The sequence below is a fragment of the Anser cygnoides genome, chromosome Z, assembly GCF_040182565.1.
Source record: "Anser cygnoides isolate HZ-2024a breed goose chromosome Z, Taihu_goose_T2T_genome, whole genome shotgun sequence".
NCBI lineage: Eukaryota > Metazoa > Chordata > Aves > Anseriformes > Anatidae > Anser > Anser cygnoides.
Window position 1 is genome coordinate 23,012,075 of NC_089912.1, and position 14,024 is coordinate 23,026,098.

The 14,024-nt window shown below is 37.6% G+C and overlaps 1 long non-coding RNA gene across 2 annotated transcripts in view; it reads left to right on the forward strand.

Annotated features, from left to right (window-relative positions):
- LOC125180344 (uncharacterized) overlaps positions 1–13,180 on the forward strand; it is a 67,043-nt gene extending 53,863 nt beyond the window's left edge. For both annotated transcript variants that reach the window (XR_007158813.2, XR_007158814.2), the window contains exon 8: positions 12,572–13,180. This is a non-coding gene — a long non-coding RNA (uncharacterized lncRNA). The remainder of the gene's footprint in view (positions 1–12,571) is intronic.
- Positions 13,181–14,024: the final 844 nt, after the last annotated feature.

The window sequence follows — 14,024 nt, forward strand, 5'->3', positions numbered from 1 at the left end:
AAAGATTGGCATAAATATCCCTTGCTATAACAAAATGTGAAGGAAGGAAACAGATTTAATTATCAATACTCAATTGCTGGCTCAGACTTCCGTTGCCTCACAGAAATCCAGAGGAAACCCTTTAATTAAAGTAAAATTATATTATACATTCATTTTTTTCTATGTCTGTTTGTTGGCTTTTCTTGACAGATTCAATTCTTTTTCTGTATATGTGGCAGGAGAAAATTTTGTTAAAAGGTTTATTTAAAAGTAAACAAACCTGGGTTTGAATGGGTTGTGGTGAAGTCATCTGATGGTTTCCCACTGTCTATTTTTGATACTTTCCAATCTAGAGAATTTTAAAGTTTTGTAGTAATATTTTCTAGTCATGATTCTGTCCCAAACTAGTTACCTGGGGAGAAATATGACATGAGAAAATTATAATTAAAAAAGGTCTGTCTGTTAGAGGAAGAGGCAAACTTTAAGACCTAGTACTTGATTCTTCCTGTATGCTGGGCTTGCAGCTTTCTCTTTGCCAAGCATTTGCTTTTTGTGTCAGAAATATATTTTTGCTATTCCTAAATTTTGTCAAGTTACTGTCAGTAGAAGCACTACAGAGAGTTCTGATGATTTTTAGTGGGAAAAAAAAAAAAGAAGAACTAAAAAAAAGCTGTAGAATCCCTACCACTTCACGTTTTTCCAGAATGGCAGAGAAAAGCATTAACATCAGTGGTTGAGGCATGCTTATTCCTGTCTTGAAGCAGATGATGTAAGAGGTCTCTTCCAGGCCTACTGTTGTATAAACATGAATGTGACCGTAAACATTCAAAGCTAGATACTTGATACGCAACTTTCAACTTTTCAACCTGCACCTTGCAAAGATGGAAAATACAGGAGACAAACTGTACAGTGGTTAAGAACTGAAGCTTGGCTTCATTGCAAAAGATAAGTCAGCATCTCTGAAATATTCCTTCAAGGCAGCCTCCTTCCAGAGAGATGAGTGATGGTAGCCATGCTGCAAGAACAGCACCAGAGCAGTAGAAGGTCGTGTCTTATAAGGGAGATTGCATGAGCAACTGAAGAGCTGCACATGCTGCTCTTGCTTCACAGTGTTGTAACCTGAGCTACTTTATACCTCTCTTTATCAGTTCAGGTGTCAGCAGCATTTTAGTTTAAAGCCCCTTTCACCAAGTGGCCATCAAGCACCATATAAAAGCACCATTTAACTAAAGCTGCAGATGTTTATGACTAGAAAGACACTTGGACAGAAAAAAAAACGTGAATGATAGTTTGGACAAAGGTCTTTGAAAAATCAGCAGTGCAAATCACACTTTGATACTTCAGGAGTTACTCTCAACGTCTGTGTGCACAGTCGTCTGGCTAATAGTTTACCAGACCTACATTAATCCAGCAGGAAGGAACATAAGATGAGGCCTCAGGAACTTTAGTTCACAGATTGCTGTTTTAACTTAAAATTCTGTTGTAGATCTTGTTAAAGGAATGCTAAAGGCATAGGAGCTATACTGCAATCACCAGCTTCAAGATTTGCACGTTCTTAGTATAAGTTCTTATTTCAAGCAATAGTTCAAGTTTTGTCACCAGGCTGATTTGTATCTATATATGACAGACCTAGCTTGGATCAAATGTCAGAGTGTTAACAGGATGAAGAATGCAAGTTCTCAGTAGCAAACCACCTAATTCCACAAGGAAATTGGTCAGTAATTACAATATCATATGTCTGTGCCTCCAGTTTAGAGTCATTGTCATGAACTTTCTCACATGCTCACTGAAGTCAATACCAGATGTGTATGAGTGGCACCCTACAGAAGAAAAGGGGGAATGGGAGAAGAGGGGATTTAATTATTTTAATTATTTCTGTTAGCCAAAAAGTGAATTTTTGTATAGTTAAAGTGTCTCTTGGTAATCCACTTTCTATACATGCAACAGCAGTCTTTTTTAGTAGCACCTCCTGGTAGACAGTAGCTAGTAACAAGTAGTAATCATTATTACAGCTGTTTACTTTTTTTCTCTACATTTCCCATAATTTTGAATATTAAGAAGAAATTGCAGAAAAAAACAGGTGTGTAGAACTTCTTTATCTTACTAAAGGTGAAAAAAGGACAGAAACAAACAAACAAACAAATCCACATTAAAGGGAAATTGGACATAAGAAAACATAAGCAGCTGTATCTGTTCTTATCTGCTTTTTCCAGTTTGCAACATGTCCTAATTAATGGAATATTCATAGGAGCGCTCATAAGATTTGGAAAGGTACCACAAGAGGACAGATCTCAGTGAGAGAGCAAAAATAGGCACAAATAGGTGTACGTTTTGTAAAACAAATGTTGGGAAACAAACCTTACCCAGGGCATAAGGAACCCCTGGTGAATAGTCTCAAACAATACCTGCTTGGACAGTAAACCATTTAGGAAAGACAGCTGCAAAAGAAAAAGTCCACAGGACTAAGTAAGCCAATAGTGTTCTCAAATGTATCTCCTTTTCCCATTCATGAGGCAGAAACTCATCAGGTAAAATGGTGTTTATTTTGGTGTGGATTGAATTTCTGCTGTTGCACATTTCTGTGATGCCTGAATGCATCTGCTTTGCAAAGACAAAGTGAGATGCAAGGGAAACTTCTGGCTTTCAAACAAAGACAAAGGGATTTGGGTTTCCTGACGTCTCCAGTTCTATCTAGATGACTTTGAGACCATCCAGCCTATCTCCTGATCAGACCATGAGGTTTGGGAAAGGCACTGAGTAATAAGAAGGAATTAACTCTTTTGAGCAATGATCAAGTTAAGTAGGAAAAGACATCTTTGGTTATACTAGTGTTATTCTAAGTACCTTATAATCTTTGGCTGATATCCTCTCTAGAAGTAAGGCTGAAAGGCAGGACACATACCTTTGTGGAGTCATAAATGTGGTAGAGACTGATAAGCCTGAAGACCTGCAATGATGTTTGGGAAAGAAACTGGTCAAATAAAATAACTATAAATTAAAAGATTACATTCTCTTCCCTCACAACCACTACAACTGTTTGATTTGATCACTTCTTTTATTATTTATATAGAAGCCACAGCCTTCTCTCTTATTTTGTAGTGGAAGCTATGCAAGGATGTGGCACAACCATTTTTCTTTTGGTATTTATATAAGCAATACTAAAATCATCCAGTTCCAATCCCCCTGCCATGGGCAGGGACACCTCCCATCAGACCTGGTTGCCCAAAGCCCCATCCAGCCTGGCCTTGAACACCTCCAGGGATGGGGCATCCACAGCTTCTCTGGGCAGCCTGTGTCAGTGCCTCACCACCCTTGAAGCAAAGCATTTCTTCCTTATATCTAATCTAGATCTAACTTCTTTTAGTTTAAACCATTCCCCCTCATTCTTTCACCACACTCCCTGACAAAGAGTTCCTCCCCAGCTTTCCTGTTGGCTCCCTTTAGGTACTGGAAGGCCGCAATGAGGTCTCCCTGGGGCCTTATCTTCTCCAGGCTGAACAACCCCAGCTCTGACAGCCTGCCTTCATAGGATAGGTGTTCCAGCCCCTTGATCATCCTTGTGGCCCTCCTCTGACTCATTCTAATACATATAATTAGAATAATTCTAACACCCCAATCAGTTGGGGTCAGGAAGTCAGTTACGTTGGCCTGGGGCTAGACTGTTAGCAAGGTTGTTTGCGCCTTATGTCAACAATCTTCTATATAAAGTAAAAAATACCTAAACCAGTAAACCATGCTGTGGAGAACATCTACACAGGCATCCAACAGTGTCAGAGTCTGAACGAGGTGGAAAAGCTACACACAGGGTGGCCAGGCAGGACCTGTCTGCTTAGGCAATGTGAGTGAGTGTCCTGACCATGGACCCTGATGGCAGTCTGAACAGAGCAGCCAGGGGCCTGGGCTGGGGTGGGCATATGGTGTGTGTGTGTGTTTGTGGAGAGAAATCTCAGTGCAGAAATCACTATCCACCCGCTATGTCCATCCTGCTGAGTAAATGCATTTTAGATTACATGTCACTGAGTGTGTAGGTCAGTTCTGTGGCCACCCCACCTATGACATTCTCCTATGACAACTGAGGAAACAGCTGCAGTAAGCCAAGTGGTTTCCCTGTTTCGCTGGCTGTTCATTAAAGACTTTTTTGGGGGAGCCTATTGCCTGCCTTGGAGATCGGGCAGATGGGGAGACATGCTCATGCCACAGCCACTGAAGTTGGTGTGCTGTTGTCATAATTCAAACTCACTTTTTAGTTAGTGATTTAAGCTGATATGCTGGTTTGTGAGCTGGATTTTGGAGCACAACTAGATTTGCCAGATCAGACTGTCCCTACAATCTTTGCTATTTTTAGATCCTGATCCAGAAGGACCCATAAACACATGCTTATATTTAAAATGCTTTCATGCTTAAAATTAAAACTATTGTCTGAGACCTATCCACCCAGCACTGAAATGTTTCAGTAATGTTTACATTAACATTTACAACAAGCCTGGATATTTGAAACTGGAATACAGAAAACAGTGGCTTTAATACAGTATAATATTTATAAGTTGATAGAATACAACAGAACAGACCAGAGCAGTTCAGTTGGAAGAGGACAGTTCATGGCTAACTAAAAGCATATTATTAAAGGCATTGTCCAAATGTCATGTGAACATTGACAGGTGTGGGCTGGCAAAAGCATTTCCCAGGTATTCCCCAAAATATTGATTTTGATGCATTTGACAGTAATTTTTCAATTTTTATTAGTATCAGAAATTGCGCGCATGTGCATTTTTAAGTAAATATCATCCCCAGAATACTTCTCAACAGACTAAGTGAAGAAGTATTTTTGGTGCTTGCTAATGCCTGTGATGAATTGGCAGAACCAGCCAGAATATTTTAATTGAAATAGTTTTTGTATTAAAACATGATCACATTCTTTTTCTTTTCAAAATCACATTTTACCAAAAATTTGTTTAAAACATTCCAGAGAACATCTTTAAAGTAAATAGATTTGAACAGTGTCTTTTCCATTTCAAAATGTATTTTGAAAGGACTTTTATTTTAAGGAGACCCTTCAGGAGGCTGAGAAGCAAGCTGACAAACATTGCTGAGAAATTGCTTCCCCCCCCCCCCCCCCAAAAAAAAAAAAAGCGTGAAATTTTTATCAGTTATCTTGATTCAGAACATTTTCTCTCCTGAAACCCCCATCCCCACCTTCACCTCTACCACTCAGCCCCGGATTAAAAAACAAAACAAAACAAAACCTATAACAAAAAACAATAGAAAGCTTTCAGACCAGACCTTATAATTTATGTGTAGGGTATGTATAGCATTACCTTTCAAAGCACCTTAAATGATTATTTTGAGTTTATTATTTGTTCAAATTGAAACAACATGCCCTTCAATCTGGTTAAATAAAAAAGGGGTGGGGGTGGAGCAAAACAAAACCAAAACATTCTAATCCTGCCCCTTTTAAAATGGCACAGGAAAGCTCTTAGAAGGCAATGCAACACAAACTGATTATCTAGATGTTCTAAACTGATTACGAGCTCCCTCAGCCCTGACAGACATTTATTGATATTGGAGCATTCTGTTTCAGTGAAAACGCATCCTCCTTTGCCTCCTTGCTCTCTACAGCTTGTCAATCTCAGGTGAAGATGAACATGTTAATTGACTGCCTTGTTAACTTATTGATGAGTAATGACAGAAAGAGTAGTGCTGAATGCTCATAAAATCTGTCTTTCAGTGAAGAACCATCTATGTTTTAAGAGAACACCTTTAACTACCTTTCATTACTAATTTACTCACCACCGTACATTATACTTAAAGATCAAGAACAACCAGCAAACTGCTGCGTTATTACAGAGGTGAATGTATTGAAGAGGAAAGAATTACATCTACCAGACAACAGTTGGGGCTTCCAGTTGTATTGTATTACAAGGAGAGGTGAAAGTGCATTAGCATTTGAAAGTAGGATGCAGAATAATTATATTCAATTAACTAAGGGCTCCTTGGGCAGCAGCCCAGCAATGAGCTGCATACGATCAGACCAGACAGAAGGGAAGGAAGTAAACTGGTTTGAGTCCTGTACTCCTGAAGAGCTCAGAAAGCACTGTGCCACGGCTGTTAAATATGCAGCTATCAAGAATGAATATCTGGTTTAATCGCAGTAGAAGCAGCACAGTTTACTGCTTTACAGTGCAGGTTCTGTAAGCCTCGCTGAAGTATGGAGGTGGTATTTAGTTTCATTTGCAGGAAATGCTTGCTGATATGCCCATGCAGTCCTGCTTAAAAATAAATAATTTAATTAAAAATTTGTATTAAACATTCTGTTTCCAAGTGATGGGAGTTTGCATTCATCATCAGATATTCATGCTCACTTAGTGCCACAGTAATAGCAACAAATCTTATGACCAACAACCATATCCCACCACCAGCAGGAAAGCTGTGCATTTGAGAGTGTTTCAATTCCTGCTATCAGTGAAACAAATGGTGTCAGTCTCTGAATTAGGCAAGGGAGAGGTGTTTCCACATGTGATGCAGAGAGCGGACATGCAGAACGGTAAGTGGCTGCTTTCAAGGCACTGCCAGAAAGTGCCCAACCAAAACAGAGCTAATATTTTCTTCAGAATTGCTCTCTATCCTCTGCTCCAAAGGAGAATAGAGTTTCTCCCCAGACACCATGACGTGTATTGTAGCACACTTATGTATGGAGATTTTTTCCACCAGAGTATCTTAGTTGACTAATGGAGAGAAGATGATGTCTGGAGCTAGTCAAATGCTAGCTGACAGCATGTAACCTCGAAACATACCCCAAACATAACCTCTTGAATCAAAATATTATCACAGTTTAAAATACTTTGATTGCTGTGGAACTATGCAGCACATAGTGCAAAGGCACATAGTAGTGAAACATTTCTGTGTGGTTTTATTGGTTTTATTACCCTTTCTTTTTAAAGGTGGTCATTTAAAAGCTAATCAGTCTGAGTAGACAAGTTCTGGCTCAGTTGATCTGCCTGTGCTTTTAACTTTATTTGCAAGAAAAACATATGCATCTTTCCTAGCCAGTGTCTTTTGTTTGAACTCACTGATACCACTACTCTCTCATTTGTTTATATTATGAGTAAGAGGGATGGCAATTAGCAGAGGAATTTAAACTGTTACGGTTTTGGCAGTGGCATTTCACAGTTTTACTTCCTCTCCAGTTCTTACGTCTCAAGTATAAGCATATTTTTGTGTGCCCTAGTTTACATGCCAAGGCTGATGGATGGAATTTCCTGCAAGAAGTTAATCTGCATGGTCTTCTCAGTGTTTGGTTACTTCAGGACATCAGTAGGTTCATTTGCAAAGATTTTGGCATGCTAACAATTGTTACTGTAAGTCTAGCTTCGGCCCAGTGAAAGAAGACTGCTGAAAACTCCATGCAAAAAAAAATCAAAATCTTCTTTGCAAATACCTAGTTTCTTATAAACAGATTTTATTCTGGCGTTTTGGTGTTCTGTCTCAGAAAACTACCTCATGTGCCAGTAACAATATTTCATGAAATTAAGATATTAAAAACACAAAACAAAAACAAAAACATAAAAAAACAGGTTTACATCCCTTTAACACTTCCTTATAATGCAATACTGAAGTATTCTCTCCAGAGATTGCTTTTCCTTAATAAATTAATGATTTATATAACATTAGAATAAGTGTTGACAGAAGAACTGGTGAAGTAATAGTTTTGGAAGAAAGAAATGAGTGGAAGATGGGCAACCAGGAACTGACTGTTTTTTTATCAGACATCTGGATGCTTTCTCTTGTGCTAATAGCTGTATTCCAAAGCCTGAATTGTTACCTGGGTGCAAAAATCACTTTGGCACCATTTCAGAAATGCCCTTTAAAGTCAGGTCTGAAGACGCCTTTTTGAAAATTCTGACAAGTCTAGCAGAATCAAAGAGGAGAAAATTTGAATTAATTTTATCACTTGAAACATGTATATATGTAGTTACTAGTGAGGGGGAAACAATGGCAGTACATTTTCCAGCAGGCTATTTAATTCAAATTTGAGCAAGTTTAAGAGGGAAGGGAAGGTCTTCAGAAAGATCTTTAAGAAAAAGAGAGAAATATACCAACATATAAGATAAACTATATTAATGTCCCAGAGTTACGTCTTATAATTTGCAGGCCAAAACTACAACTTTTAATTGGACTTTAATATGCTACCTAACATAAGTTGATTATACTTTTATTAGTGGCATACATAAGGCCTAGAAGGTAAAACGTTTCTGAAGAGCAATTTTGGACTGACTGATCTTTTATTTTCTACTTATCCTTTTTGTGGCAATTTCAATTAAGAATTTGTGAAAGGAATTATTCAGATGATCCAAAAGTCTTCAGGATTATTCCATTTAACTTCAGTGCACTTCTGAGGATGTCCAGTGAAAGCAAGGATTAGTGTCTCTTTAAGTAAAATAATATCCCATGCTTGTAGGGTTTATTGGCCAGTTTTCTCATTGTCCTTCTCTAGTTGGCGAATTCTGCAAAACAAGTGGCTCAATTTCTATTGCCATGGGGAATGAATTTTCCTCTTTAAGAGAGAGAACCCTGATTTTTCAAATGAGCTGTATTTGTTAAGTTAGGTTCTCTGGTGTCTTTGCAGGATACCTAAAGTCATATCTTCTTTGCGTTCAAGTCACAAAATATTTTTATGTGGAAAGTGTGTGGCTGGCCAAGTAATTTTTCTCTTTATAACAGGGATTTTTTTTTCTCTTTATAGAAGTTAAGGGAAATTTCCTACTCTGCTATGACTTCTAATAAATAAATAAATAAATAAATAAATAAATAAATAAATAAATAAATAAAGGAAGGAAGTCACTGCTACTTGCACAGTGCTAGACACCCAGAAAGCTCTCCTTTTGAAATGGGGAATCTACTAATTTTAGTTGCAAATGTGTTCTCCTAAATTTGGGAAGAATTTGCACCACATACTTATCTGAACTGCTGCAGGCTACAGATAATAATGCTAAGTTAAGTCGGAATGTGTCCACTTGTAAGAATGGAGTGGGATTTCTTCCTGAAAGTTGTCTTCCAATGGGAAAAAATATTTTTACAATGTCTCATGTCTCAATGAAAATTTATATTGTGACTGTTTTTGAAGTTGACTTTTGGCATTTCTCTAATTAGAGTATTCCTTTTCTATATCACACCATGGCAGCAATGTTTACAAAATGCTCTGCTTGATTTTTTATGAAATACTTTCTAAAATCAGATTTTTCTTTGTCTTTTCAGTAAAGTTTTTTTTTTCCACTCCTTTTTTTTTTTCATATCCAATTACTGATGAATAAATATTGATGGATTAGTACTCCCCTACCATTCTCATCCACAAATACATGCTGTGCTCTTCAATAAGTTGGTTGCTGTGAATCACAAGAGTAAGGATTTGTCCTGTCCAGAAGACGATCTGTACAGTTCTCTCCTTTTATGGCTCCTTTCCATGGAAGTCATGTCAGCCAAGTAAAAACACCCTGGAATTATGTCGGTGAAAAGGGTGTCCGAGAGCTCTTTATAAATCAGTCCTTCACAGTGAATGCTTTCACTTTACTTCATGTTAGAACTGAATAATTGTTTTCTAGTATTTCTCTTTTATTTATTTATTTATTTTTTTAAATTCCAAATTTGCTGAGGGCCTTTGTGAATTGCATTTTAAAGAAAACACATCCTACAGTTATTGTTACTTATTGTAGTTGTTTGATTATTTATTTCTTTGAATGGTAATCTGCATCAGTGCTTGGACTGTTTTTGTTTTTTTGTTTTTTTTTTTTTTTGTTTTTTTTTTTTTGTTTTTTTGTTTTTTTTTTTTTATGAGCCCAAAGGAAAACAGTTACACTTTCTTCCTTTGAACTTTACAGGAACAAGAGCATTTATGCACATTACTGCCAGAACGCCTTTTTTTCTAGGTCTTCTTTTGTACCTGATGGGAGAGGATAAAATAATGAAACATGCATTGCAGATGTAATTCATATTGTTTAGAGGGCTCTTGGAATAAGTTCAGGTACAACACTGATGAGGGTGGGAATTAAAAGAGAATAGAGCAGCAGAGAAGAATTTAGTGAGTGCAATAGTGTCTTTCAGTGGCTGTCTCCAGAGACAGTACTCTCTCCTATTATCTGTCCTTGGAAAGGACAAGTTTAGATCAGCTTAGAAACTTTTCAGTCAGGTGTGATGTGCTGGTTCTACATAAATTCTTTACATTAGCAACTCCTATATTGTATGTGCGTACTCAGACTTGTGCTTCTCCCTTAGGCTCTTAAGGATTTTTAGAAGTTTAAATGGTTATTTCCTTCTTTCACTGCAAATTTTTGCATCTGGCTGTAGCTTTAGCACTTTCTATCTAGGTAATAACTTGAAAAGTGAGTATCCAGATCCAGAGTGAAGTAAATACTGCACATTCGGTGCAGATTAAGAGTTTTTTGTGTGTGTGATATTCACATTCAAAATTGAATATAGCTGAACTAGAGAAACTTGTGGATTTGTCAGTGCTCAAGTAAAATATGAATAGATAGTAGTTTTATCATTATATGACACTAAATGGAAATAGAGGTTTGCAGGTGGAAACAGTATCTTCAGTAGAAGAAATCCAACCTCATTCTCCTGTGAGTGATGCCACCTCAACCACTTTCCGTGAAGCTGAGCTGCTCTCATCAGCAGAATGGATTCAGCCTTCCACTGCCTCATACCAGTTTTATGTTAGTGGAAACCCAAAGGTTTCATTGTTTCTATGCTGGTGTATGACTGGACTAAGACTGAAGGTCTTCAAAAGATATATAGATGTAGTGCTTAGTGACATGGTTTAATGGTGGATGTGGGAATGCTAGGTTAAAGGTTGGCCCAGATGATATTAGAGGTCTTTTCCAACCTAAATGATTCAACAATTCTATGATTATATAACAGGGAGAAAAACTAACTCTGTTGTCACCAAATAACAACTATCTATCCCACTCTCTTCCATAGAGGCAATTTGAATTAATGTAGTCAGTGTAAAGAAAGTGGAGCAGTACTCACAGCCAGTTTATCTCAGATTACATCTTTAAGCTGGCACAAGAAATATCTCTGTGCGGCATGCATGGCAGTTGGTGAGTAACTGGGAAGTGGAAGAATGTGCACTGGAGTAGGGATGTAGTAACCTTACAGCTAGTTTTTATCTCTTATGCTGCATTAGAAATATGTGCTCGCCTGCTTTCATGGCTCTCTGCCTGTTTTAGCAAGCTACCGGTATTTCATCTATGCCTCATCCCCTTGCTATGAACTATTCTTGTAAAGAGATCTTACCCACTGTGTCATACTCACTAACGTAGAAAACAATTTAGAGCTCAAGCTTTGAGTCATGGTATCTCCGAGATATTCTCCTGTTCAGTACCTACTTGAGTGTCTAAGCCAATGCTAATCTGACTTTGGACTCTCCTTTCTAACTGGTAAGAAGTGAAAAGCGAGTGCTATTGAGTAACTGGGCATTTTAGTCTGTCTGTTAAATTGTCTTGATGGGCACCAAGATTGAGTCAAAGACACACAGTGTTATTGGAATGAGTTGTAATTGCTAGTATCCTTTGGCTTTACTGCAAAATGTAAGGGAAGAGGAATGCAGAATCCACAGCAGTGAATAGGTACAAACGTGCAAAGATGGGCAGCTCACCCCAAACCTGCAAGGCTTGCATCCCTGGGCTTGGACGGTCTGTTGTGTCAGCCCTTCTTTCTGGGGCAGCCATCATCTTGCTGGACACAGCAGACTGAACAAAGTGAATGGGGAGCTGAAAGTGTATCTTAGCCACTTAAAATAGATAGGGAGTGTTGCAGGTTTGCTTCCTTAATAAGCTGGCTATGGCAAGAGGCACATAAAATGCACAGACCAGTGAGTTATATTCACCTCAAGTGGGAAATATTTTAAAAATTGCTTTGATTCAATGGGATAAAACATCATTAGGATTTCTACTGTCTTCTCCTCATTTGCATAATTTAGTGTAAATTTCACATTATGAAAACAGTGGAATACATATAGAATGAGCTCTGAGGATCACAAGAGGAAAACATTCTAGAATGGACTTCTGGGAGTAAAAAAAATCTGTTTCTGTTTTGTTTTCAGTATAAACATACTTTATGTGCAATTTGCTCTAATTATTTTCCTGTTTAAAAAATTAGTGATCGATTTCTGAAGATTTTACACTGTGAGTGGTGAAATGTTTAATTAATATAATATCGGCTTTTAGCTGCAGTTGTGTAGTAAAAGACACAGCACAGAAGGGACATGTAATAATTAGCAGTTTAACCCGCAGTTTGTGAGAACAGAAGAAAATGTGACAGAGGTAGGGTAAGAATGATAGTTAGGTTTGTTTTTTTTTTCAGAGATTTGCACAGCTTTTCAGCAACATACTGTCCCACAGGCATTATAAACTCAGAGTAGTCAGAATCAGAATTACATTTTCATGTTTTCAGGGCAAACTCTTGGGTATTATTTACATTTATATATATTCATTTCCAAAATCTTCTGTTTTAATTTTGCAGCACATTTTTCTGTTATTTTTTTAATTGCTTTGGAGAAGTTGTATGAAAGAAAAACTGTACTTTTTGCTTCTAGGTTCACAGTTTGAAGTTTTGTTATACTGGAAAGCCTTTAAATTCATGAGCAGATATGCTATGGAGACTTTTGGATGTGAAAAAGTATGTTTTCTCTAATCCCGTGGGAAGGGCAGTTCTGGCTCTAGACCTGGGAATGACATGTCACTCCTCTGCCTTCTGTTTCACTGAAATGGATACTTACTGTATATGCCACTAAGCCTGGTAGCCTTTTACAGAATACAGCACTGAAATCATCCCTGAACAATTTCACACTGAACTGAAATGATCCTCACAACACTGCAACAGCCAAAGATTTAGAAAACGATACTGTCAGTTTTGCATAAGTGCAATTCCATGGATTCTCCTGCAGATACTCTTGACTTAGGCTGGTGCGAGAAAAGGATGAGATTTTCTTCTTCTCTTTTGTTTGTTTAAAGAAAGCAAATATTTGGGGTCACAATGGTGCAGTGAAGGATTTCTATTAGACAGTATTTTGTAGAGCTACATAATACATGAGTCTTCCCAGAGGCAGCTACTTTAAAAAGTGTAATATACAGAGTTGTGTCATTCACATCTGCTTTTCATGGGCAGGTGTATGTAATCATGCAAAATGATATTAAAAAAAATCTCAATTACTTCTTTGTTGTGTACAATTTGTTTATTTTGGAGAGTGAGAATACATATTGGCTCTTTCCACTTAAATTCGCCTTGACTGAGCTTGACTCTGCCTCTCCACTCTGACTGGCTGCTCTGCCCACAGTTTCTGTCCATTTCCATCTGATTCCAGTACACCATAAACCATATCATTTTCCTATTGGAATGAGTTCTCACTAGTGCTGTCCATTACTCCACAGTATCACCCCATCCATCTCTGGCCAATAACATCCTGCATGTCTACACCTCCTCATGAATGTCATTTTCACCTCCTTTTTTATTATTCTTATCCTTTCTCAGGCCCTTTTAAAGCGAATGTTTACTGTGAAGTACTTCATAAATTAATGTTTTCTGTAAAAAAAAAAAATTAAAAAAACTTTTGCTATTAATTATGCATATCTTGAGTTATTTAATCATCACTGAGTTTCTCATCTCATTGTCTTCCATTAGAAGGATGATCGTATATTTTAAAATGGATTTCATCTGCACAGTTAGTTAAGCTTTCACAAAACAAATAGAGAGGGAAAGCCCTTAAACATTTCCATATAAATTATACTCAACACCTAATGCATATAAAAACATGTCTTTATAGAGACAGTCTCTTGCTAGACTCCTCTGTAGCTAGTGTGCATCAGCAGTAACTCCTGGGAATTTATCAGACATTTTTTAAATAAATGTAAGGGAAAGCAGTCATGGCCAAATCCTTGGGGTGATACACCACAGCATGGCATCAGAAACAGGCCTCCAAGGAGACATAGAAGTAGCAGCTGAGACATTACAAATGAAATGTATCCAGTTTTCTGTTATTAAATACTTGT